Source organism: Pavona decussata, unplaced genomic scaffold (genome assembly GCF_977016875.1).
Source record: "Pavona decussata unplaced genomic scaffold, jaPavDecu1.1 SCAFFOLD_156, whole genome shotgun sequence".
NCBI lineage: Eukaryota > Metazoa > Cnidaria > Anthozoa > Scleractinia > Agariciidae > Pavona > Pavona decussata.
Window position 1 is genome coordinate 1,752,847 of NW_028145568.1, and position 25,645 is coordinate 1,778,491.

At 40.1% G+C, this 25,645-nt stretch overlaps 1 long non-coding RNA gene and 2 pseudogenes across 1 annotated transcript; 2 read left to right on the forward strand and 1 right to left on the reverse strand.

The window, feature by feature from the left end:
* The first annotated feature begins 9,204 nt into the window (after nucleotides 1-9,204).
* On the forward strand, nucleotides 9,205-21,404 carry LOC146465206 (uncharacterized; annotated as a pseudogene).
* Nucleotides 15,463-20,062, forward strand: LOC146465207 (uncharacterized; annotated as a pseudogene).
* A 1,704-nt stretch (nucleotides 21,405-23,108) lies between the features above and the next one.
* Nucleotides 23,109-24,810, reverse strand: LOC146465208 (uncharacterized). The gene is made up of 3 exons (XR_014868244.1): nucleotides 24,468-24,810; nucleotides 23,408-23,572; nucleotides 23,109-23,158 (listed from the first exon to the last, which is right to left on the reverse strand). It is a non-coding gene; the product is annotated as an uncharacterized LOC146465208 (long non-coding RNA).
* Nucleotides 24,811-25,645: the final 835 nt, after the last annotated feature.

The following is a 25,645-nucleotide window of genomic DNA, read 5'->3' on the forward strand; positions in this document are numbered from 1 at the left end:
TTTCATTCCCTGCATTAAAGTCTTCCGCAAGTTTTTGGTCAGTGATACCAAGTGCTGCCAAGTTAGCTCAGGGTTATGCAATCCTTAATAAAAGAAATCTAATAATGCAAGAATACATGTTGGGGTCGAATGGTCTTTTCGACTTGAATGAGTCATGAACTGCTCACTATTGGCACCCTTTCAAAGTGTAGTGTAACCAAGTGTTTCAGATGCCCATTTTAATAATTTTGTAATCATAATAAATAAATATTACAAATTTGTTATTTATAATAATATCTACAGTACTATCCCACTAATGGTGCTTACCGTAATTTAGCCACTCCACAAAAGATGGATCAAGGATTCTGAGAGTGATCTTGTGTGCCCTCTTACTTGTGACTGCAGAATCTCCTGCCTTCCTTGACCTCAGCGCCAATATAAGGGTGTTGGCATCTGAGGCAAAGGTTATCGGCTGTGACATGCCATTCACCATATTGAGTTTGTGGAGAAAACTGTCAATTTCCTAAAAGGAAGATAAAAGGGACTGGGGAAGAGCACTATGGTACACGGACATATTCTCTGAAGTTCTACACAAAATGGTTATTTTCCTCAGCTAAATGAGTACATCTAGCAGCACTTCTGGATCAAGAAATCGATTAACAAGTTTTTAAAAGCTTTCCTTACGACAGAAGCAGTATTTCTGTACTCTTATGGGCAGAAAACGTCAGAAATAAAGATCGAGTTCATCCGTAGATGAAGATGACATGGCCGCCTCCAAGTTTAAATCTCTACAGAACTCTAAAGATAGTTTGAACAAAGTGGTGATGCACAGCTTTGCGAACATCCATACTGATATAGCAACCTCCGCTTCGAATTTAAGACCGAAATTTAGGGGATTAAATCTACTATTAAAGATATCGAAAGAGGTTTGGAGAGCACGCCAGAAGATGTCGTGAGCGTAAAGGAGGACGTAAAAGTCACAGCAAATGCAACAATGTTCTACAGAAATGTGGATGTTTTGAACATTATACTTTCCGTGAACATGCCTTACTTTTCCTCCCCTGTCAAAAGAAAAAAAACATTGTTATTGTTATTATTATTATTATTATTATTATTATTATTATTATTATTATTATTATTATTATTATTAATTGGCACTTCCTTACCTTCCTGCTTTTTGAGAGCATAATCTCTTATGTCCCCCGGGTAAATTGCTCCTATACATGTAGCATCCACTACCTGCTCTGGGTAGATGAGTGAGCTACCATCCCCAATGCCATTGTCATGCAGCAACCAGATTTAGATATTGAATTGGATATATGTTTATCCTTTCGGAAGAGACGTCGACCAAGCAGATTTTTGAACAAACAATGAGTTAATAACAGTTAAGTTTTGTGTTTTACGTTGTCAAACTACAAAGGGGAAAAAAAGAGAGATATAGACGTTAGAGTATTTTACAGATACAGCTAACTACAGGAATTGCAAAAGGTACAAGAAAATCACTAAAACTACTTACAATTCTGGTTGCCTTCTCTTCTGACTTAATGAAGCGAGGCACCTACCTATTTATCCTTTACAAAAATATGCGTGATATGTAAGACGCGTATCTTTTAACACGTATTTATTAGTCCTTTTACAAAGTCCCAACTTTTACATCTAAAAATATGTGCATTATACAAAACAGATATATTACTTTTTAGTAATAGTAGAGTGCACTGTGTTATGACCCCTCCCCTCAACAACATGAAGACACTCTCCTACACCCTTTGATTATGATTTGTTTGATTGTTGGATTTTATTTAAATCTGTTTTCTCCTACTAAGAGACGCCAAATAAACAAATTAGGAGAACGAAATATGTGGGTCTTTCTGGAATACTTGTTCCTGCTCTGAAAAATGGCAGTTTGGCTCATAAATCTTATGTTATATAAGATAATTTCGACCACGTGCGCTCTACAGAGTACAAAATTTCTCACCTTCTGGCTGCACATCCGATTTCAGTGAAATTGTTTCTCCAAGATATATTGAACAACATATCCCTCATAAAATGATGGGTATCAGGCGAATAGGAACATTTCATTCCAAAAAAGGAATATTTGACTAGCTGACTGATGTAAAGCCAGAAAATGACCTTGCTTACCGCCAGAAACGTGTACATGACACGATAAATAAATGAACGTATTTCTTTGTTGTGAACGTTGGGTTTCCCCGACATTTCTCTCGCCTCAGCCAGCAATTGTCGTGGACGCTTTGGCAAATCAAAGCTGCAAGTTGACATAACAAATATTTGTGAGAATCATTCACAAGCCAGGCAAAACAAGTTTAAATAATCTCACTCACCCCAGCATTCTTACACTCTCTATGATCGGAATTAGCGCTTTGTTTAGTTTTGTTTCGAAGGAGATTTTTTGAAACAGAGTATTTGGATTAGTTTGAATTTTAATGTTCTATAAACGAAACTGAAAGTGAACTTACCAGCCACCAAAATATGGCTCTCTTGTCACACTGTTTCGCGCGAATGAGTGTGATTTCACGCGAGGTCTCATTAGGACTCCCACTGACAGAAACAAATTGTGCAAGGTTGTGGGTTCCGCTGGCTGCCACTTGAGACCGATGGCGACCTTGACGACGATATTTTAACATTGCTCACGGTGAAACCAGTAAAAAGTAAAGCCTTATGTTTTCACATAAGTTATAGATGTGTATGCCCTTTCAGATGACAGAGAATGAAGGCAGTTTTTTTTCTCGTTCACACATATGGACCACCTTAAGTGGCCATCTTTGAACATCTGAATTAACTTCTCCAGCATGGTCTTATATCCATCCTTCGAAATGTTCTCTGCATCTTTAATTGATATTGAAGGTAAAATTCCAAATAAGCTTACTTGGTATAAGCAGGCACCAGGGGAAATAGCTTTTTGGTCAAGAACATCTGTACTAAAGACAACCACGGAGTGGTCGCAACGAAGAACCATCTTTGATATTCTTAGGAAAATTTCAAGTGCAGTTTCAATAAAATTCACAATGACCACTGAAAATTAGGGGAACACAGCCCTTTTTGTGTTAGAGTTAGAAAGGCCAAAATACAATTTTACTAACATCATCATGTTACAATGCTGACTGAGTGTATTAATATCAACGAGGAAAAATGCATTGACATGAATAAATATATATATAAAAAAAAAAACGACTTACCGTCTATTTACTGGAAAGAAGTAATAACTGCTCTTCCATTCAAGGTATAGCCATACGGGTCATCCATTATCCTCACAGGTAGAGGAGGGACGTTGGATAATCAGATGGTAAAAGAATAGCTATGTTTGGCCTATGCACTTTAGTAAATATACATGCAAAATATATAGCTTCCAGCTAGAGCAGCAAAAGTGATATTCCCCCAAAGGCAACCAATTTATGTTCAGCAGTTTAACTATGTACACCCCTTTATTTTGGTTTAAATGCATGTATACAAGCACACCCAGTAATCACATTGAATCACGTAAATGTTCGATAAAGATGCAAAGTTAAAATCCTTCATCACATAGCATTGATTTTTGTTTGTTCTTTTGTTGGTTCAAAATAAACAAAACCGCAACAGCTGCATCAACTGATGCAATTTTTCTTTGCACATAAAGAAATTTTGCAATGCCTGAATTTAAGTAGATGGCTTACTCAAAAGTCCATCTTCTGGGTCCAAAATAACACTGCATTCTGTCGGACATGAAGTATCCAGTTGGATTCCAGAACATCAAATTGGGGATACTGACTTTGGGCAAATGCACTGAACTCTTGAAGTGTGATTCCCGTGTCCTTGGTACTGCAAATGAAAATAATTTAAAAACTGTGCCTTTGAAAATTATGGCCATACATTATTACATGTATTACCTGGAGTTTCCTATAGAGGGATAACTATGGTAACTGAAAGATTTTGATAATTCGGCATGAAGGCAACTTTATGGGGGGCGTTTAGAGAACGACATAATATGTTGTTATCGCAGTATATACAGGGTGTTTCAAAAGTTCGTGGACACTTTTTTTAATACAAATAAATGGTAGTTTTAGGAATCCGATATTAATGAAGGTTTTCCAGTTTTATGTACATTGTTTCCTTTGACCACTGTTGAAACATCAATATCCAGAGTGCCCCCCATTGTTCTGTATAACGTTTTTGAGCCGTTGCGGCATGGAACGAGCTAGCTCCCTTAGGCTTGCTAGCAGTATGTTCCGCCAGGCTTGCCGTAACCTTGATTTTAGTCCTCCCATCGTCTTGGGGATCGGAACTCTGTATGCAGCTTCGTCGATGATGCTCCATAGGTTTTCAATGGGGTTAAGGTCAGGTTAATTTGCTGGCCACTCATCTTTTTGGATAAAATTCGGGAGGTTTCTCTTGCACCACTGCTGTGTTGCTTTCGCCGTATGAGCTGGTGCGCCATCTTGAACGAAAGTCGCACTGCTATTGTTCGTGAAAAGCTTTCGTTTTATAGGCTCTTCTGTTGTAGATCTTCGGCTGAAAAGGGGCTTCACTTCTTTCTCAAGGATTTTTGTGATATAATACTCTGCCGTTACAGTTTGTCCTTGCGGGATGAAATGTAGGGAAGTAAGGCCGCGGCCTGTCATGCCACTCCAAACCATCCATTTGGCGCTTCCTTTAACTTGGTACGATGGCGGAACTTGACTCTCCTGTGAGCCCCATACGATATCGTTTTTAGGGTTCGGAAGATGAAAAAGGTATTTAGGGCACTCATCGCTAAGCGAAAATTTTCCCATTCATCTGCTGTAAATTTACGATATTTACGAGCGAATACTAAGCGAGCTTTCCTCTGGTTGTTGCTCAGAAGTGGAAGCTTTTTTCGTCTCAAAGGTTTCCATCCTTTTCTTGACAGATACCTCCACACTGTTGGTGCAGATCCAGGCAGACTTTTGTTCTTCAGTTGTTTGCTGATTTTTCTTGCAGAATTTCCTCTTTTATACTTTGCTTTTTCTATAACTTTCTTTGCGGTTCTGTCAAGGACTGATGGTCGACCACTTCTTGGCTTGTCGTAAAACTCTTGTGAACTTGACCACTTCGCTACCCAGCTCTTGCTTTTTTGCAGTATTTTAGCCGTTTCTCGAACAGATACTCCAGATGATCGTAGAATTGCTGCCTGTGCTCCTAAATAGACTGCTTTTTTAGGGTTCATAATTAGAAATTATATCAAGACGTTGAAAATCTACAGTATGTAGTTGCTACTGAAAACAAACAAAAATGGCGGGAAAGTACAGAAACACACATGACACAGATTTGCACCTTTTGGCGGGAAAATATTTATTTCAACGAGGCTTTTTATCTGACTCATACAAAAGTTCTGAAAATCGATAAACAATAAGATTTGTTAATATCTGCAAGAAAATGGAGAGAAATATAAGAAATCTGGACAAAGTATAGACTTTTTAAAATGTCCACGAACTTTTGAAACACCCTGTATACTGTGACATTTTAGGCGACTAACTTTGGTCTGTATATTATATTATGCAACAGACGCAAATTAGGCCTGTAACTATTGGCCTAAAATGTCGCAGTATGTAGTAGGTGTTAACATACCGACAGCAAATAAGCCAGTAGTTACTGGCCTAAAATGTTGCAATATGTAATAAGAGTTAATATACCGACGGCAAACTGGCCTAAAATGTTGCAATATGAGTTAAAATACCGATGGAAAATAAGCCAGTAGTTACTGGCCTAAAATGTCACAGTATGTAATATAAGTGGATCCAAATTTGGCCTTTAGTTACTGGCCTAAAATGTTGCAGTATGTATTAGGAGCAGTTTCAAATTAGGCCATTAGTTACTGGCCTGAAAAGTCACATACTGGTTTATGTATACAGTTTAAACTGTACACGCTACATCCCTTGGACGCGAGACATCTCTAAAAGTATACAGTAAATGTAGTATAAAAACAGTAAATGTTCACCAATCCACATAAATTATCTATGCGGATTGGTGAACATTTATTGTTTTTGCGTTAAAAATTAATGTGGTGCCACTGCGAGGCGCACTTCTTCTTGCAGCAGGACACCGACTTCTGATGTGGCCCAGACGGCCACAATTATAACATCTCCCTGTGAAAGAAAATAATTGAAATTAGTTTTAATTCTGGTTAATATTAGTGTATGGATTGACATACTTACTTTCTCTGTTATGCTGCCTCGATCTTCGAGAGAACTGACGTGATCCAGCTTCTCCTCCCCTCCTGAATGCCTCATCACAAGCCTCCCTCCTTCAAGGCTCGCTTGTGACCCAGTTTAGTTCTCAGAGAATATCAGCTCGTGGCCTTGGTTCTTCTTCATTATCAGGTTCTTGATTTTCTCTTTGTGATTCTTTGTGAGCCTTCTCTCCTCCTCTGGAGTAGGCTCTGGCAAAGGAACATTGGAGGAATCCGCCAGACTATCCTGCGAGTTTTCTAAAGCCATCTAACAAAAAAAGAAAGCCATTTAATGCAACTACAACTGGGACGCATTGAATTCCATAGGTTAATGCTCTCTTTCACATAAACAGGAAGCACAACTTTGACGTAACAAAATAATGAGACACAAACATCGACTCATTATATTGGTCAAAACGAACAAAGTAATCTTTGTTATATGACAAAGGAGTGAGTCCCCCAGCAAGGGAATGTAAATCAGTGGAGTGAACCAATTACTTAGACCACTAATAGGCTGATTTAGCAACAGAATGGGAACGTCAGTTGACAACGGCGGGCGCATCAAGAATACCCATACATAGTCGAAATAGACTGTTGTCCAGACTATTCCGCGAGCTCTCGCGTCCTCAAATGACATTCTCGTTCTGTTGCTAAGGAAGGAAACGATCAGGGAAAGTTTGGAGTAAATCTCACTTCAACTTCTTGAACGAAAGAATCACCTTAAAATGGTTCCAGAATGACAATTGTTCTGAAAAATGCAGTAAAATGCAAATTATGCGACCATATAAGGTTATTTGGAATGAATACCTTTTACGGTTTCTTCAAATACTTGTTAATTTACAGATAGATATTCCAATTTTCCGACTACTGCAATTACAGGAAATTTGCTTTTTTTGATTGGAGCACGTAATTATGACAAACATTCACGGCCAGAGTGCGTCACGCCCCTCGTGACTCAGGCAAACTAATAAGAACAAGATGCATATACTGGCATTTACGCGTGATGCTGATTCATTTATTCCAAGTGTATGCTTCGCAGATTGATAAATGTATCCATGCTAATGGAATAGTTTGAGTCACGATGATCGGGTGATGTTGTTTTCCTTGTAGTTGTACTGGAAATCCATTAGTGATTACGATAACGTAAGCTGATAAATGAGCTCTTCTCAGTCTCATCGTGGTTCTACAACTGTCAAACTACGATTTTTTCAAAGGAATTAAAGAAAGTTGTAGTTGCGTACCTGTGATGACACTAACTGCCACTGTAAGTCAGGCCCAGCTGGAGAGTTTGTGCGCTGATTATTTGAAGAATCCTGTCCTCGTTAAAAGTTCGATCAATCGTATCAACATCAAGTTGAACATGAAATCATACGTTATATCAAGGAAGAAGACGAATTCCAGTTCAGATGAAAAAACAAATAGGAAGGAAGAAATCTGGTCACAATGTGCTAAGGACAAAAAGAATATATCAGGTGAGGAATATGCCATTGTCTACATGGATTTTTGCAGCGATGTAGAACTAATGACGTCATTACTCAAGTTGCTTTTGGGAAAAGAAAATGTTAGACCCTACTATGAAAGGGGCATGACGCCAATGTTAAGAAGAAGACTGACTCTGACTTCAGGTCAAAAGAGTTCCAAGTTTTGGTAGCCACTGAGTCATACAAGGTTGGCACACATAGTCCACACGTGGACAATATTTTCAGGGTGGGTTGCATGCGTAACCTCAGCGTCTTAATCCAAGAATTTGGCAGAGCTGGAAGAAGTGGTAACAGTGCCAATGGTTTTCTCTTAGTCAATGAGTCAAAAGATGACCAACGCTTAGCTTACTGGACCAAAAACTGTTCAAAGATAGAAGAAGAAGAGATACAAACAATTGATTCAGTCATGGCGTTGGGCATACTCTATATACTGCGGAAGATATATGAGAGAGGAAATCATCAGGAAGTTTGGAGAAGGCCAGCTGGACTTGCAGTGTGTAGATGAATGTTGTTCCAGTTGTGATATCAAAGAGGAAAGAGATCTTAATGCAAAGCAAGCAATAAGCCTTCTTATTGAGGCGGTTTTAGACCTTGGACAAATGCAAGCTTACAAGGAAGGGGTAAAAGAGGAAGTACTAATTGGATGGCTACGAGGTAGCAAAAAACATGCATTCTCACTGCCCGTAATTAAAAAATCATGGAGCAAACACAAACATATTCCGCTGGTACGCAGAATTTTGGACCTAAAAGTTCTAATGGGTGGTGGTCAAGGATTTTAAGACAAGCTATCCATTTACAGTTCATTGACATAAAATATAATAAGGTGCAACTCGTTCCCAAGAATATGGAGGTGTTACAAAGTTTCTGGAATAGGGAAACAATTCCTAGATTCTCCATATGACGTCCTCGTTTTGGATCCAAGAAACGATCCGCTAGACCAAAAAGTAAAGGAGAAGAGGGTTGCCACTACAGCAAGGACTGGGAGAGGGCATCATCATCTTCCAACAATAAAGGAATTCTTGAGAAGATCAACAAATTGAGTTGAAAAACAAGTCCCAGTACGAATTCCCAGGTTTCAACGCAGACTCTGAGACCAAGCAAAGAAGCTTTGCCCTCATAAAAGATTGTAGAAAGTTTGAGTTCGCCCCCAGTAGTCGACCTCACTTTATTTGGGACGATAATCAGGTTTCCAAACGAGGCACGCAAACAGCAAAGCACAACATAGCTATTGATGGTGTGAATACCTTAGTAAACGTGAAAAGAGGGCCCTGTGAAGGAGTAAAGAAGTATACTGGCCCTGACTGTTCCTACGTTGTCTCTAACAGACAAAAGGTGAATCGATGGGTACATCTCAAAGGCAGCTTTTCTCTCGTTTTCACTGTAGCATGTCCCACGCACATGGTTTACATATGGCCATCCTGTGATGATGGAAGGCGATGGATTGGGGTTGTGCCAGGCACAAAACACTATCGCTCTACACCAGCACCACATATCTTGTCGAGCAAAGTCAAAGAAGACATCCAAAAAGTGGTATCTGATGATAGTACTAAAACTAGTTAAGATATCATGAAAGGGTATGGACTTGGTTATGTCCCCGCTGAAGCCAGTTCACCTGCAGCCAACGCTGACCGTGTCAGGCGGGAGAGGAAGATGGCGCTTGGTAAATGGACATCTTGTCATAAAGAACTTCGTCCACTAGATGAGTTTCTTGGATTTGAGAACATTAGGAAAAAAGTGGAAGGCAACCAGTTTTGTGATGAAAACATGAATATCAGCGAACAAGTTAACAAAATGATGGGACAGTATCAGATGGAAGGAGGTGAGTATATTTTCACGCCTTCTAGGAAGTATGTGTTCTTTATGTCGCCATTTCAATCATCTATTTTGAGTAAAGCAGAAGACCTATTCATGGATGTGACCTACAGTGGTAATGACGTTTTTCCATACCTCCTCAACATTGTAACTTTCAATGAATAAACGTACATGTATAACGCGGTCGCTAGGGTCATGTGCAGTAGGCAAGATAGCGAGACATATGCAAACTCGATAACCTCGATTTTCAATAAGGTTTTTAGGGATCACACCCATTTTATGAATGGCATAAATTTGAGGTCTATACTCGTGGACTTCGACGATGCATAATACAAAGGACTAAAACAATGCATCGGTGACGAACTGGCCAGGAAAGTCATACGAGGATGCAGTGTTCATTGGCAACGATCGGTCAATAGAGTTTGTAAGTTGGTTTGCCAAAGCGAGGCTGAATCGCGTTTCTTTAAATCCCTAGCTCTCAATATTGAACAAGAAACAGATAAAGAGAATGTGTACTTGATTTTCAATGTACTATCGGGCTCCAGAAAACTACAGGATGCCAAGGCGTTGATTGATACAGACCTGTCTTCTTCACTTGACAAGCTTGATAACCAAAACTGGAAAAAACTAAAGCATTGGAGCAGATGGTGGTGTCGGTTAAATCACCTAGCAATGTTTACAAGGGCCTTTAAGGAAATGAAAGACAAGGATTGCGAACAGGGACCATGTACCACCAATCCAGTTGAAGCATTGAATCGATAATCATTGCAAGAGGGGTGCACTGTTCTTCATACGTTGATGGAGAACATTTTCCATGAAGATCGCTTACAGGCAGTTAGGGATCGGTCATTATTTATCACCTGGGGGGGAGGATTTGGGGTTGAACACGATAAAATTAACAGTTGAGGCAATCGTAGCACAATTTATCACACCTGTGCGAGGATATGAAACTTGTCACAAATCCGTGATCTCCAGTTCTAAGAAAAAAAAGTTGCTATGAAGAAACAAGCTTCAGTTGTATTTCTCGATGTAAATTGAATCTGTTTTCCTTTTTCTTCAGGGAGACTTTCAAATGGAGGAGGGTAGCTTTCCTTCACACCATGTTCAGCCCGAAACTGACCCGGGGATTAACTTGGTACCCGATATGCAAACGGTAAGCTACAGTGCAATTTATTTATTTATTTTTAGTTTCAGGTTGCTTGAATTGAATGATATTCCTTCTCTGATCTCTGAAGACTCCAGTTCATATAATGTGCAAGTGTTGTAAATTATAAACTAAAAACACGCCTGTTATTCCAGGAGATAGCTAAATCTATTGTTGTGGTGGATTATTTCTATTGGAGTGTACTTCTCCTGGAGGTCTGGCCGCCTAGAAAGCTTCCTTGACTTGTATATGTCCCATTGCAATTACCAGACGTGTTATGTTTATACATGGTATCTGTGTAACGTGGTGTTATTATTGTTTTATTGGATGAAAAATATATAAATCTATGAAAATGAGGGAAAGTGGAATGTTGTTGTTGCTAGCTCTCCATAACTTGTGTTTGTTCTTTATTCTAACATTTGAGACTGAAGCGTTTCTGATGCAACTATTTCAGGTCAACACTGAATCAGATGTAGCAAACAACAGCATAGCTGCTACTTCACATTCATTTGCATCAAGAGGAACACAAGAGCCTATTCCTCCATTGAGGCCTTACCAAGAAGCCCAAGATAGAACCAAAAGGGCCATACGTTAAGAAATAATTGAGACAATTAAGACAGTGGCGATGAAGTATGTACACTTTGAACCTGGACCACCTTTGATAAAACTAATGGAGGACATTGTGCAAAGTAGAAATTGGCAGCAAACATTTGGCTTTTCATTGCTACAACAACCATTTCATGAAAAAGCGATTTTCTGCGAACCTTAGCAAAGGAGTACAAGGCATGTAAGGACAAAGAGTCTACCAAACAAGTCAAGGACAATGCTAAGTTACAAAAACAGAAACTTTTGATTGGCAATACAAAGACACAAAGCAAAATTGCTATAATTAGAGATACCCCCCTGGATGTAAACTCAAGGGTTGCAGCAGCCAAAAGGCTTGGCAGAATTCGTCACTATGGGGACGAGAAACGAAGATTGCTTTCAATTGTGGCCCATGACTACCCATACACTTTTCTGCAAAATTTGTTTCAATGTTCCCCAAATACTATCACGGCAGCAAGAGTCCATGCTATCCTGTTTGGATGTCGTGGTGTTCCACCAAGTGAGTTTAAATTCAGCAGGCAGCGAGTAAGTTCAAAAACATAAGAAGAACTGACAATTTCTTAATTGTGATGCCATTGCCAGAGCATCATCATGTCGGGGAGTCTTGGTTGATGGCAAAGAAACTGCTGTACGTTATTGGCAAGACTCCCTGAAGAGCATTGTACAGCAGTACCTTTTGGTAAACCCCAACAGTGTCAAGAGGACATTTATTTACACACACCTACCACAGAACTTTCGCATGAACACCATGCTTGCAGGACTGTGTAATTTGTGTGACAGTTACGGTCATACAAACTTTGATCTGATGTGTGAGCTTCCTCATGAAATTGCCAACCTGGGAGGAGAAGCAACCAACATTGACTCTGCTTCTGTGGCAAGGCAGTTGAGGAACCACCAAACATTAGCAGAAAGTTAGCAGAAAGGCATTCTTCATGTTTGGAACTTTGCCTTACCCATGCTTTTGGTACTTGTTCAGAAGAACACCCTGATAGCCTACATGAAATGACAGGGTTTTATGTGGCTTGTGACAATCTTACATCAGCCCTCCAGGAATCATCCAGTGGGGTTGCAAAAGAAAAGCTCAACCAGAAACTTCAAAAAACTGTCAACACCCATTGGGATTATGTCTCCCACCTCTTGCGCACAAAGCATCAAACAGACTATTACTAATACGTCCTGAAAAACTTGAAGCCTGGTGAGTGTGTTGTAGTAGTTGTCTACAAGATGAAGTTGGAATTAGGAAAGCGAACACGGGAGAATCAAAGGGAAGAGGGGCATCTCACTCCATGGGTTCTATGTTACTGCTCAAGTATTGCCAGACCAGGGATCTGCTGAGGTGATAGACCTATGGAGTAAGGACACAAAACAAGACACCTGGTGTATTCAGAGTGCCCTTGATGTTGGTTTTCACTGGCTTGAGACTGCATTCCAGGATTCAAGGTCTATTTGTTCTCTGGTAAGTGATATCTCTCACACCAGTTACTGAAGGTGGGCATATACAAGGGTGTAAAAGTTGATTGCTACAAGTACATGTAAAGGAGAGTTGCATTGTATACCTCACTGCTATGAGAGGACTTGTTTGAAGGGAAGTTTGGTTTGTTTCTCATACTGCAGCTATTACTTGTTTCTTGACGAGTAAGAAGTCCTTTTACTTTTCTCTTTAAATCAAAGGAATGTAAAATAATTGAATGTGCATACAAAGGTAGTTCTTGTTGTGCATCAGCTTTATTGGTCCTAATTATACACACATATTTCCAATGTTTCTTCATGCTTGTCCATTGTATATGTACCTAATATATCCAGTCACTGTTTCTGAGTGAATAAGAAAATTATTGAACCACAACAGAAATATTTAAAGGTGTACAGACTGCATAAAATTATGGTCCAAAATTGATACTTCAAACAGTAACACAAATGAAAGTATATTAGTTTGATGCTGTGAAAGAACATGGTCTCTAAATTTAGAGCTCACATATTTTTATTATTATTTTATTTTATTTGCAGACAATGGACCGCATTACCACAACACCAGTTTCTTGGCTTAATTGGCTGAAGTGAATGAAACCTTTGATTTGATACAGGCTGAGTACAACAACTTTGAGGCGGGAGAGGGCAAAACAGTTTTGGACGCCCATTTTGCCCACATAATTGTTCGCTGGGTACGTGTGGGAAACAACTTGGAGACTGGAGAACAGCTAATCTTGTGTCTGCAAGTCTAACTTGCCTTTTTGTACGTAAAACCAAGACGCACAATCGATTGACACATTGTTGCAATCAGCTAAGCCGGGTCCCTGTAACGGCGTGAAACCAGTCTTGGTATTCATCTATATAGAGTTCCGGCTTGCTCCTAACCATCGCCTTCTCTATCTGTTCAGATACCAGGCAAAGAAACGTTTATGCTAGCATATATTGGTCAAAATATTGTTCAAGAAACCAAACATAAACAATACAAACACGAGCTTACAAGACAAGATTCTTTGATTCTTTCCTTTTCTTCTCTTTCAGTTTACCTCGCCACGTTGCCGATACAATCTACGGATTTTTGAAACTCGTAAAAATAACATTGGCTGTTTCCTTTATGGAGCTCCCGTACAAATATTGGTGATAAATCACCCGCCACCTCAAGTCTTTGTACAGAACCTTCATGATTTTGCGAGTTCATCGATGAGCTTGGTAAATTATCGCTCGAATCATATTGTCGAATCATGTAAAAAAAATCCGGGTCTATACACAGCAATGAAATCAGCTGTAACAATATTAAATAAAAAATAAATCACTCTATTTAAGTGTCAATGTATTTAGCACAGAGCACTAATTGGGGACACTTTCCAGATCGAATTGGAATTTAGAAGTGTTGGTTTTTGAGGAGAGGGGAAAACCGGAGTACGCGGAGAAAAACCTCAATGAGCAAAAAAATTTCCATACCACTAAGAAACCAGGTCCCTTTGCAAAAACTGAACTTGTGTTAAGAGAACCTTGGACAAGATATTATTACTATTTATACGTCTTGTCTTATTCCCAGATGCATTGTTGGGGGTGGGGGGTAACCCTGCATTAGCCAATTTAAAAGCAGCAGAGGACTGAGAACAAGTTTTTAAAATATGTCAATTGATGAACAACACATGTACATCTGTTATCCAATAAATTACGTTAGAAATAATCACCCTGCCAAGTTTGCAACTAAGGGGGTGATTAGATTTACTGAAAAAATGGCATAACAATCAGATAGTTCACCAATAATTTACAGATAGTTCTGCTCTCTCATCTCAAATTTGGTCCAACAGCCCTTGCAGTTTTTTTAGAAGTGACCACCTGCCTGTTTTAAGATGTCTGTTGCCATGTTTATTACACTGTAGAAATCTTTGCAATCAAATGGCTGTGTACTCCAGCATTATACTTTTTGTTGTAATGCTGTACTGTCCAAAGAGAAAAAAATGACCTGGAGTTTGCACAGCAGATGTCTAACCATAAATAATTGAATGTTTTTTGCAGAGCATCAAGAATACATCCTGCTTTCAGCTCTTGATAGACAGAGAAAAGGCACCAAAGAAAGTGGGCACCCTCAAGGATATATCCTTGTTTGGGAGCTTGTTACGAAAAATTGTTGCGTGACCGTTTGCTAATTTAGTCTAGAATATTCTCGCATATTTAATTAGTTTTGCATCATAGTGACTAAGCAGTTTCTGAAGCCGTTTACGTATGATCCCGTAAATAGATTTATATTGTAATGTTACTTTATTTAGTTGCGCCGGAAAGTTCTAGAATCTTACGCTCATTAGTATATAAGGAAATCGGTTTAGCTTTTAGAGAGGTTGTTGTTTATGAGAAGAGAGTACGTGTTTATCGTAGTGTGACAAAGGTCACGTGTAAAGTTTGGCAGAGGCCGTGTTTATTGAAGTGTGACAGAGGTCGTGTGTATATTTGGCAGAGGCCGTGTTTATTCAAGTGTGACAGAGGGCGAACTGTAATTTACAAGCCTAGCGTGTGCTTGTTGTGAAGTTTTGTGTTGAATTTGCTACGCTCATTTGGAATAAATAACCTTGTTGTTGTTCCGACAACCCTGCGTTCTGTTTAGACTACGAACTATTCGCCACTCACAAAACGAACTCGTAACATTGGGGGCCTGTCCGGGAGAGTGGAATTCAAGGAACTGTTTGTTGTCTACCGATAACCAGGAAAGGATCGCAACTCGGAAGGAAGTAACTGTGCCGTAGAAACAAGTGGTAGCAAGTGAAAGAGCCTTGGAATTCTAACGCTGTCAAATGGAGAAACTTATGCAACTTGGTAAGGAGTTTGGACTAGAAGGTGAAAAGCTACTCGAATTTGTGCGTGAACAACAGAAGTTGGAAGAAGAGAGAGAAGAAAAAGAAAGACGTGAGGAAGAAGAGAGCAGAAAAACAAAGGCAGTTAGTAAAGGAGCAGAAGCTCGAGGAAGAAGAGAGAGCAGAAAGGCAAAGACGTGAGGAAGAAGAGAGAGCAGAAAGGCAAAGACGTGAGGAAGAAGAGAAAGCAGAAAGGCAGAGACGTGAGGAAGAAGAGAGGGAAGAGAGACGCAGACGCCAGGATGAAGAAAGGGAAGCGAGACGTCAGGAAAGAGAAATTAGGAAATTACAACATGAAGCTGACCTCATGAGACAGAAGGAAATTGCTGAGGCCGCCAAGAGAGAACATGAGTTGGAACTTGCTAGGTTAGCAGCAACGAATGGTGATGGTCGTACCGCAGAGAGAGATGATAGAGCTAAAGCGCCGAAACTTCCAGCGTTCGTGGATGGTAAAGATGATTTGGACGCATATTTGCAGAGGTTCGAGAGATTTGCAGATACAGCCAAGTGGCATAGAACTGGATGGGCATCAAAGCTCAGTGCTCTGTTGTCTGGACGGGCACTCAAAGTGTACTCACGCCTATCTGAAGAAGCAGCTAGAGATTACGGTAAAGTCAAGATTGCGCTGATGAAGAGATATGATCTCACAGAAGACGGCTATCGTCGTAAATTCAGAGCGTCTAAGCCGGAAGTTGACGAAAGTCCGGACCAGTTTATCGTGCGACTGGACAGGTACCTGTTACGGTGGCTAGAGCTTTCGGATACTGAGCGAACCTTTGACGGTCTAAAGGACTTGATAGTGAAAGAACAGTTTATTGACTCCTGCCCTAAGGATTTGGCCATTCACCTACGAGAAAGGGCACCTGAAACCCTAGCGCAGATTGCAAAGATCGCTGACCAGTACTTAGAGGCCCATGGTAAGCATTTGTTTAGCCCAGTGAGCAGAAAGCCGGTATTACCGCCTGAGAGGGAGGAAGCCAAGAACACACAGTCTAATTCAACAGCCCTCCAGTGCTTTAGGTGTAACGCTCGTGGTCATAGAGCCGCCAACTGCCCAACCATAGGAAAAAGGTGTTTTCTGTGTGGCAAGCAAGGACACGAAGCTAGAAACTGTCGATCAGGTGGACGGAGATCCGGAGGACAAAGTAAGGATGGTAACCCTGTGCAACGTGGTCAAGTGAGCGCCAGTTGCTTAGTCCAGCAGACTGAGAGTAAACCCACAGCGGAAGAAGTTAAGTCCTGTATGAAAGATGAGAAGCTGCTGTTAGCCTGTGGTAAGAAGATTCCATTATTGAGTAGCGCCTGTGTTGAACCTTTGTCTGGAGTGAGAAGTAAAATGCCTGTAGTGAAAGGTAGAGTTGGAGAGAAGTCTGTTGATGTCCTGAGAGACACTGGCTGTAGCGGAATAGTAGTAAAGAAGGATCTTGTGTCTGAGGATCAGTTCACTGGCGAATTTAATGTTATGCTGCTCATCGACAACACGGCAAGGAAAGTGCCCATTGCAAAGATTGACGTTGATACACCTTATCTCAAGGGCCAAGTGGAAGCGCAGTGTCTTCCCGATGCTGTTTATGATTTAATTGTTGGTAATGTACCAGGCGCGAGAGCTGCTGACGACCCAGATCCAAGCTGGCAAGATCATGTGCAAGAGGCGTGTGCTGTAACCACGAGAGGTCAAGCAAAGAAGGCCGGAGAACGTATCCCATTGAAGGTACCGAGTACTAAAGAAAGTCCTGTAGTTGATAGAGAAAAGCTCAAACAAATGCAAAATGATGACGAGAGCTTACAAAAATATTGGGAGCGAAATGATGTAGTTGTGAGAGGCCAGGCTGAGATTTCATTTGAAGTGAAAGGTGGAGTTTTGTACCGCGTCTACAAACACCCTTACGTGAATAATGGTAAACCCCTGAAGCAAGTTATGGTTCCTGTGCAGCTGAGAAGTCGGATCATGGAACTAGCTCACGGATCGCTCATGGGAGGTCACATGGGAATAAAGAAGACGGCTGATAAGATTCAAAGCGCATTCTATTGGCCAGGTATTCAAGGGGACGTGACTCGTTACTGCAAGTCATGTGATGTATGTCAGAAGACGGTTAACAAGGGTTCTGTACCGAAGGTTCCCCTGGAGAAGATGCCATTAATTGACAAGCCGTTCAAGAGAGTAGCAATCGATCTGGTTGGGCCTATTGGCCCCCCGAGTGAAGACGGTCATAGATACATATTGACGTTGGTCGACTTTGCAACCCGTTATCCTGAAGCTGTCCCGCTCAAAAACATTGATACGGAGACTGTGGCGGAAGCGTTGGTGGATATCTTCAGTCGTTTAGGAGTGCCTGAAGAGATCTTGAGTGACCTCGGCACGCAATTTGTATCTGAGTGTATGAAGGAAGTGACACGGTTGTTGAGCATTAAACAGCTCACTACGACTCCTTATCACCCTATGTGTAATGGCCTGACGGAGAAGTTTAATGGAACCATGAAAAGTATGTTAAAGAGATTGTGCAGCGAGCAGCCGAGACAGTGGAATCGTTACATCAACGCTTTATTGTTTGCGTATCGTGAAGTTCCTCAGGAGTCTACTGGTTTTTCGCCGTTTGAGTTGCTGTATGGAAGAGCTGTCAGAGGGCCGATGTTTATTCTTAAAGAGCTCTGGACGAAAGAGTTGGAGGAACCTGAAGTAAAGAACAGCTACCAGTATGTGTTGGAGCTACGTGAGAAGCTGGAAGATACCCTCAAGCTTGCGCATACTGAACTTCAGAAAGCACAGCACAAAGGCAAGCATTACTACGATCGTAAGGCTAAAGCCAGAAGGTTTGCACAAGGAGATAAAGTATTAATACTGCTACCGACCGACCATAACAAGCTTCTAATGCAGTGGAAAGGTCCATTTGAGGTTAGTGCAGTAGTGGGTCTCACTGATTATAAGGTGTGTGTCAAAGGAAAGGAGAGAGTTTACCATGCCAACCTGCTAAAGAAGTATTTTGAACGAGAGGATTCTGTACCCGTTGGAGCAGTGGCTGTCGAAGTGAACGCTGACATTAGTAAGAGCGGACATGCTAAAAATGAAGCAGAAGAAGTTGATCCTGTGGATGGTGTTGATTTTTTAGAAATTGGTGGATATGTCGCTAAAGAGTCAATCAAAGATGTGGCTACTGGAGATAACCTTACTGATGAGCAAAGAGCAGAGTTCAAAGACCTTGCAAGTCAGTTTCAAAGCTTGTTTACAGAAGCTCCAGGTACTACAAGTTTGGCTCAACATCATATAAAACTTACATCCGATCAACCAGTCAGATCAAGACCTTACCCAGTACCGTATAGCCTGAGAGAATCGCTGAAGAAGGATATTACAGACATGATGAAGATGGGAGTTATAAGAGAGTCAAGTTCATCATATGCCTCACCTGTCGTGGTTGTTAAGAAAAAAGACAACACAAATAGGATATGCGTGGACTACCGGAAGTTGAACAAATTAACTGTGTTTGACCCTGGACCTATGCCGACTGCCGAGCATTTGTTCCAGAAGTTGAATGGTGACAAGTATTTCACAAGAATTGATTTGAGTAAGGGCTACTGGCAAATTTCTATCCCTGAGGAAGACATACCAAAGACCGCTTTTGTGACGCCTGACGGATCATACGAATTCCTGAAGATGCCGTTTGGTATGATCAACTCCGCAGCGATCTTAAAGAGAGCCATGAAGAAGCTATTGCATGGAATGGATAACGTAGAGTTTTACTGGGATGATATTTTGGTTCACACCCGTACGTGGGAAGAACACATCAAGATACTACAAGAGTTGTTTACACGATTATTAGCAGCTGGAATGACCATAAGACCGACTAAATGTCTTTTTGGAGTTAACGCTGTTGACTTTCTCGGTCATCGTTTGGAGGGAGGTTTAATTGGTCTTCATCAAGACAACGTGGCAAAGATTAGAGATGCTCCAAGACCTACTACAAAGAAGCAGATAAGATCGTTCATGGGTTTAGCCGGATATTATCGAGATTTTATTCCCAACTTCGCAGCCTTAGCTGCCCCGCTGACAGACCTCACGCGCAAAGGTCAACCGAACAAAGTCGAATGGGGCGAGGCACAAGAGAAAGCCTATCAGAGTATTAAGGCCCTCCTCACAAAAGAACCAATCCTGCGGCTGCCAGATCCAGAGAAAACCTACTTTCTGCGGACTGATGCCTCCGACAGTGGTATTGGTGCTGTACTAATGCAGGAACATGATGGCAAGCTGTTCCCCGTTTGCTACGGTAGCAAGAAATTATCAAGTGCGGAGCGTAATTACTCAACCATTGAGAAAGAGTGTTTAGCCATTGTGTGGGGATTCAACAGGTTTCACCTGTATTTATACGGAGTTCCCTTTGTACTGCAAACTGATCACGAACCACTGAAGTATATCAACAGTGCGAAGTTCGCTAATGGACGGCTCATGCGTTGGGCTATGTTTCTTCAGAGCTACAACTTTAGAGTTGAGGCTATCAAGGGATCCGAGAATGTAGGAGCAGATTATCTGAGCAGAGTAGAGGAATAACTTTAGAGACATTGGACTACCTCCTCTCTTTGCACTATTTAATTAATTTTTCGTCGTTAGTAGAAATTTAAGAAATTTCTTCTCAAGAGGGGGTTATGTTACGAAAAATTGTTGCGTGACCGTATGCTAATTTAGTCTAGAATATTCTCGCATATTTAATTAGTTTTGCATCATAGTGACTAAGCAGTTTCTGAAGCCGTTTACGTATGATCCCGTAAATAGATTTATATTGTAATGTTACTTTATTTAGTTGCGCCGGAAAGTTCTAGAATCTTACGCTCATTAGTATATAAGGAAATCGGTTTAGCTTTTAGAGAGGTTGTTGTTTATGAGAAGAGAGTACGTGTTTATCGTAGTGTGACAAAGGTCACGTGTAAAGTTTGGCAGAGGCCGTGTTTATTGAAGTGTGACAGAGGTCGTGTGTATATTTGGCAGAGGCCGTGTTTATTCAAGTGTGACAGAGGGCGAACTGTAATTTACAAGCCTAGCGTGTGCTTGTTGTGAAGTTTTGTGTTGAATTTGCTACGCTCATTTGGAATAAATAACCTTGTTGTTGTTCCGACAACCCTGCGTTCTGTTTAGACTACGAACTATTCGCCACTCACAAAACGAACTCGTAACAGAGCTTCACTTTTCCACTAGAAGGAAAACATGCTGGAGGTCTGGTTGCAAGGTCGTTGGCAGCAGTGGGAAAGGAGCTCAAGAGAACTAAGCAACAGTTGCAAGCACTGTCTGGAAGAACGAGCCCACTTGCTGGTGCGACAGGAGCCACTATCCAGCAAGAGTCAACACCAGTGGCCAGAGTACAATCCCAGCCCAGAGTACCTGCTGCTATTTATAGCATCAATTTGTTCAGCATGCAGCCGATTCTCTCATCACAGCAAACAGAGTCAGAGTAGAGCGATATCCTCATAGTGAGAAGCAGCCGTTACCCGCCTTTGCCTTGAAGAAAGGCAGTGGAAAACACGTGACGTCTACCTTGGCACAAAAAGAAGTAATGATAGAATTTTACGAACGTCAAGCTACCCAGGGAATTCGTGCAAACCCAAAGGATGCAATCGAGGTAATGAGGCAGCGTGGTATTAAAGCCCTAAAGGAAATCCAAATACGCAGTTGGTGGAGCTCATACCACCAAAAAATGAAAAATGCTGTCAACAATCTCGCTGAAGAGGTTAACATGATCTCCACGTCAAGAAGTGAACAAAACCATGCTGCAGTACAGCCGAGAGAGAACGTTTTAGATGAACCAATCAGTGGAGGTCCACAGCAACCAACCTGTAATGCACCATCAAGCACCTTTTTGCTCCTTTGGAAAAATTCCAATGGTCCCGTTGACACTTGAGGTGCCAGGATTGTCACTGGAAGCACCAGAATTTACAGAAGAAATATCACCTGCAAAGCCAAACACAGTCAATGTTTGTAGTGCATTAACAAGAATACATTGACCACGTTCCTAAGTGATTTCGCTGTTCTGGAATTAGGACATATACTACCAGCTTCACAAGTTTGTAGATAAAAAGGGAAACAAAGAATAATAAATTTCGATCTCACACATATCACATAAATTTTGATACTGAGGTTCAAATTGTGTGAGTTTGGCTGCCAATTGTTCTAGTACTAATTAGGGTAGCCTGGAACCACAGACTATTTCTGGTCATCACATAGATCTCCATCGGAAAAACCTGGAATCTGATGCTTTCGCAGGCTAGTACAAGGGCTGTTAAGGAAGATAAACCCAATTAAGCTCCTTTAAGTCCTATTGTTTTGTCTGTTTTGTCTTTTGTTGAGAGTTTCGTAACAAAATATTCAAAAGTGATATTCATGCAGCTACTGGCAGTACTTCAATATTATTCCATATCACCAGGAAGTCTGAAGAGTTGGTTATATGTTAGAAATATATCAATTAATAATGATGATTGATTTTGCCACATTACTTTGCAAGCTGTTAATAACAGGACAGAAATTATACATGACAGGAAGTTTACAATATTGAATCACATTTATCTTCCTTTCCATCTTCTTCCTCTAGGTGTAAAGCTAGCCTTTTTGACACTCCAAGCTTATATCCCTTCAATTTAAATGTGTAGAACATGTCTATTTTTTATTAGTAAAATTTGACTAGTGGCCTATTATCAATGCTGCAATGTGATTGGTTGAGCTACTACTAGGCTACCTATATGTTATGGCCCACTAGTAGCAAAAAGCGACGGCTTTGAAAGGTAAAACGATGGCTTTAAGTCTAGCTTTAACTAGCTAAAGTTGTTTTGTCTCAATATTTTTGGCCAACTAGTTGGATTTTACTAAAACATTATTTCATTTCCCTCGCCCTCATGGCCTATGAGTCAATAGCTATTGCCTCAGAGCCCAGTCAGGCTTGAGGAAAAATTGTTAATAACATTTTTGAACAAATCATTGTTTCAAAGTAGACACACTTAGTGGATTTCAAAATTTGTATAACTGGTGTTTTACATCACCAGGAAGACATCTTGCTTAACAGTGAAATCACTTAAATTCAATATTATTAAGTTGAAGGCCTATGTTCACCCAGGTGGATTTGGGTGATTGTCCCTTTGTTTGGAAAAATTCATCTGTTGAATGCATTGTTCTGATTGGCGTTCAATTCTCAAATGGCAATTTTTAACTACACAAAATTCTCACAATGCATTAAGGGTGACAATGGGCCTTAGCTGCAAGGACATCCAAAGCAGGGCCTAATTCTCTTACTCTTTTTGAGCTGCATTTTAGTGATATGCTTGACAAGTAATTTAAATTAGCAAAGAAGAATGTAAAATCTATTTTAAAGTACCTGTATGAAAACTTTTCTGCTCTTTGGAGTGTATTGCTCTGCCGTTCGTTTTGAATTCGGAGTCATTGCCTCCATTGTGTCCAAGATGTACATATTTTTTTTAAATTAATAGAAACTTGTCTATTAACATCCAAAGCCTGCAGCTATTATCTTACAACTTAAAGATCTTCTCATTTCGATCAACTGATCACGATAAAGAAGTTATGATCAATACCCCTGGCCAACATTACAATTAAGACTTGCCTCTGGAGTCTCTTGAGGAGTTGTAAAGATTTCTCCATCACTCCCCTCTGCAAAACAACAATCTTGCATCAAACCATTAGATACCACACATAATGTATGATCACAGGTACGATTTACAAGACATTAATTTGTGCAATGACCTAATGTTATGTGCAGTTCATCTCCTTTTCTTATTATATTACCAGTACATCACCACCGGACTTAATTACTCACTCGAATTTACACTTAATTGGCATAATATTTAGTTCAGGGAATAAACGTTTAATAACTTGCAAATCTACTATTTATTAGCTAACCTTCTACAAGTTTCTCGAGCTTGGCAGAAAGCTGGTTGATGCTGTCCCTTCATTTGACACTGAGTACCTGGGCAGTGCTATTGGAGCCAGGAATTTCATCTTGAATTAATGTTCCATTAAGAAAGTCTTCAAGAACATCCTCTTCATTGCCTGCATTTCCTGTCACTATAAATAAGATTTCAATAGATAGAATATTGTGGAATAGCAATAATTGTGAAAAAATTGTAATACAGCAGAAGCTCATAAATGTATAAGCAGATGCAGTTTAACTCGTGAGTGTCTCTGAACAAATTAACCCCATTTAAAGTCCCATGTAAGCTCTGTACATGTATATGTACAGCTATTTCGAGAAAGGTTGTCGGAAAAGTGCACGTGACAATTTCAACAGGTACTGTGGATGGTTTTTGAGTTCACTGTTCTTCGAAGAAAACGTGGACATATGTTTGAGAGTGCTAAAGTAAATCAACAATAAAAGATTCGACAGCTACAGTGTCAGGAACAGTGTATTGATCATATTCCACATTACCTTTCAAGATTGTTGTGGGCACATGTTTTCTGACAAGCATTCTCGAAATAGCTGTATGCATTTCCATAATGAGAAATAAGGCCGTATACACTTTCTTGGGTTAAGATTGAGACGTTCCTTTGTTTAAAAGCTCAAGCTACTAGACACCCAAAAGGAGATTCCATAATTACCCCTCACTCCTTTCAACTTTACGCTATACAGTTCTCTGAGGAGAATTCTCACCAGTTTCTTATTGTTAGAAAAAGCAGTAAACAGTCATGGAACCTCAAGAAATCTTGGTTCCGTTGATGCGTTTCGCTTAATTAAATAAGCCTAACCCCCACTCTTTTACCCCCCCCCCCCCCCTGGGGGTCTTAACAGAGGATTTACTGTATCCTCAAAATCTATTTTAATTAAACTTTGCATCGCTTTTCGTCACAATGTGTTACAGAACAGAGTATGCCATGCAGATATATTTCATTACCCATCAACTATGTATATTGCACGAGCATTTTGGAGTGAATTCAATTATCATTAGTAAAAATTTGCTCAAACCTGCATCTATCAGAGCCACTAAGCTACTATTGAGTTCCCTCTTTGGAAGCTTGATGCCTTTCTTCATTTCGCTCTTTGGTGACCTTTTTGTAAGGTCACTTGTTGAGCATTCACTCTCATTTCCAAAGGTAATTGCCACATTAACACAAGATACACCATACTTCTCTGCCTCCGTTGAAAGTTCCTATGTAGGGCACAAAGATTGAAGAATACATACATGTTTCGATCATTATCATTAACTTACTATCTTTGTGGAGATATGGATAATTGCATTGATTGCACACTGCTACCTGCGCATATAGCCTATTAAGAAATTACATATATGAATTAAAAGTGAAGAAGAGCTCCCAAATCAATCAATCAATCAATAATCTTTATTTATACACAATAAGTATTAAAGCGACGCTTCGCTTGTGGGGTCGTGTCCAAATAATTAAATAAGTTTACCAATGAATTAGAAAATAAATAGGATATACACCAGCTAAAATATAGCTACTTACTACATATAAGTCTAAAACGATAAAAGCTTAAAATTCTAAAGTACAAGGTGGTACTCTAGTATCGACTAATTATTAACACTAATTATACTTGAAATCTTCCTCCCTTCTGGACAATGTTTGAGGGGAGATACAGTCGAAATCTAGGTGTAGCAGAGTCTTTGACCGTCTTGCCATAATCGCATATTTCTTAACATTGTCTATATCTTCATTGAGTTGAGGAACCAACTTGTTCCAAACTATTGCTCCTCTACGAGCTACAGAGTTCCTCATGTAGTTGGTGTTGAAACGAGGGACATCAATTTTCAGTTTCTTTCTAAGTTGATATCGCTTGATGTTATCACTGTTCTTAATAATAGCTGACATAGCGTCTGGAGTCAGGTTATTGTTGATTTTATACATAAGCTTAGCTAAGCTAATTTTATACATAAAGGCTAAAGAAGACCAATTAGCCTTTTTCAGAACATCTGCATTAGATATCTCCCAAGGTAGCTCAAAGATAATTCTCCGGCTCTACAGTGCAATGTTTCTAATGCCTTAAAACCTTCCTTATTGGTGAGGCCTCCCCATACTGATATACCATATACAATCAACGGCATAATAACTCTAAAATACAAGTCTAATAGCATATTCTTTGGAAGAAATTTGGTACGTTTTAACAAGGTTAACATATCAACAAAG